This window comes from Cupressus sempervirens, chromosome 10 (assembly GCF_028749045.1).
Source record: "Cupressus sempervirens isolate cs-2001-9-10 chromosome 10, ASM2874904v1, whole genome shotgun sequence".
Classification (NCBI taxonomy): Eukaryota; Viridiplantae; Streptophyta; class Pinopsida; order Cupressales; family Cupressaceae; genus Cupressus; species Cupressus sempervirens.
The window spans coordinates 722,297,421-722,300,042 of NC_143127.1; positions in this window are offsets into that span (position 1 = coordinate 722,297,421).

The following is a 2,622-nucleotide window of genomic DNA, read 5'->3' on the forward strand; positions in this document are numbered from 1 at the left end:
ATTAATTGATTGAATTGGTGAATTTCTGAGAGCTGCGATTTATATTGGAATACTGAATTGTGTTTCATCTTGGGCAGCAGCTGATCATAGGAAAGCTGCATTTCATTTGGACGAGCCTGTAAACCTTCTTAGAGGCCTGCATGGGTAATTTCCAAATTCTGTGCCTGCATTTCAAGTAGCTATGAATTGTTGGCAAGGCTGCATTTGGAGTTGGAAGGCTGTCGTGACCCTATTTATGACTTGCAATCTCATCAGAGATCCACACCATTAATTCCAGGCCTGTGTTTCATCTTCCTAGCTGGTCTCTTTGTTATTTGACAATCATATTGTTTATAGGTGGTGTTTCTACATTGCTAGGGCTGCGATTTTGTATTAAGGAGCCCAAGTTTGGTGTGCATGCATCGACAAATATCAAAGGAAGATATATTGCATTTACCAGGTTCTTTATCTGATGTTAATAAATTCAATTATACTGAATTAGTTATACTTTTAACTGTTAGTAAGAGCCCTTCCATTTATGGTTGATTGTTGCTTCCATATTTTACTTTCAGTCATATTTCTTTAAGTATTTGTTATTTATGAAAAAATCCCCAAAAAGCATATATTGCAAAAAGCACAAAAAACAAGAAAAACATCAAACACAAAAACATTTATTATTTCCATCAGCATTTCAAGTAGTGTCAAGCTAGGGTTATTAGAAAATATCATCAATTATCACTATACTCCAAATGCAGAAGATAATTCTTATATGCAATTCAACGATAGCCTAAAAGGAATTTTAATTTCTCTGGCAGAAAGCCCAATTAGACAAAGATGAAGCGACACCTATATATTTTAGGCCTATCCTTGATATTTGATCAAAGAATGTGGGAAAAATTCAATGCATAAGTTCCCTCGGAATAATTCAATAATCTTCTTACTGATCATAAAGGAAGAATCTTAATGATAATTTTAATCTCTTACAAAACGCTTCTCTAATAATGTATTCTTGTTTCTTATCAAATGTGTCTCCTTGCTTCAATATTTCTCTCATTATTTATATCTTTATATTTTAAAAGTATGACTTTTCATATGAAAAGTTATAAATAAAATTTACATCCTCTGGAATTAATCACGCCTCTTCATTCAAGGTAATATAATTATCTTTAATATTTCTTGACTTAAGATTTTAGTGATAACTCAAGCCAAGGTAAAAAAGGATATGAATGAACTTGATAAATTTTATCATTTGCTCATTTCATTTGCATCCGACTCCTAGATCCATCAGGCTTCCAAGGAGGAAGGGAGCTCACACAACACGAATAAGAAGGATATTTCTATTTAAAATATACCCGTGTTGTCACTCGCATGGGTAACCAAATAAAAATTTGGACTCAGTCTTCGTAGAAAAAGTTACCAGGACCCTCTCTTCGATTTGGCTCAAGCACAAATAAGATTGAAAGCTTCAGTGAAGATATTATTTCTACTGAAGACAAATTCTCCTTTGTTTTGCCGTAGGAAGGGTTACTTGTAATTCCACATTGTTATTTTGAACAATTCTGAGTATGGGAAGAAGGGGTATTTGGAACATTGATTCCCAATCCTTTACTAAGATCTTCCAAGGTTTATCAATGATTATAATCTGTATATTATTCTCAATGTCATTGCTCCCATCGATATGTTGCTTTGTCTTGCAACAGGTAGCCATGGTTTAACATATCCTCATCTCAGTTCATTGTTTTGTAGATACATCATGTATTTGGTATTGGAATTTTAATGCTTATGTTTTCCTCTATTTCTAAGTATACACTCTATTTTTTGAGATTTCATGTAAATGAGTGGTCACTCTGTCCATTGCCACTTCAAAAGATTTGCCATCAATATCCAATTTTCCATTCATGATGCAAATTTCCTTTAATGCCATTTTAGATTGCTTGAGTTGATCAAATATGGCATTTGCATCATATACATCGCAGCAGTGATAACACAAGCTTTTGGAATGCATTCCTGCTACTTTGACATGGAAGAAGAAGCTTGGTCTTCGTGAATTCTTTTCCTAAATCGTCAGTCCTCTTTTTCTTCCATAAAAAAACATCCGAAAGAACAACTCCTTTGATTTTGCAAACCAGAGGCTTTGTAATATTCTTAATCGTTTGTTCTACAACATTTTCACTATGAGATTGTTGCCTCTTGTATTTTTTTTCAATCCAGTAAAGATATTCCATTTTCCACTGGCTCTTTCACAAGCATGGAGTCGTTACATACTAACACATCAAACTCCTTTGGGTTCACATTGAGTGTTCTAGTATCCAAATTAACAATTCCTTTAGTTTTACTAAGAAATTGGTGGCTTTTGTATTTCTTGTGTTTTCCACCTGGAGAAAACCTTCCAATCTTCACTGAATCTTTTGCAGTCTTAGAGAATTTGTGAACTAAAACAATATATTTCTCTAAATGCGCATTAGGATCCCCCTTGTGGTGCTTAATATTATAGCGCTTGTAGCAAGTCAACTTGCACTAAGACGAATCCAAAATTATTGTGCACTTATGATGGAAACAACCTTCTTACAAGAATCTGAATATTTTCTTTGTTCTTTATATTCCTCTTATTGCTTTCCCCTTTGCTACATTGAGGTATCAATA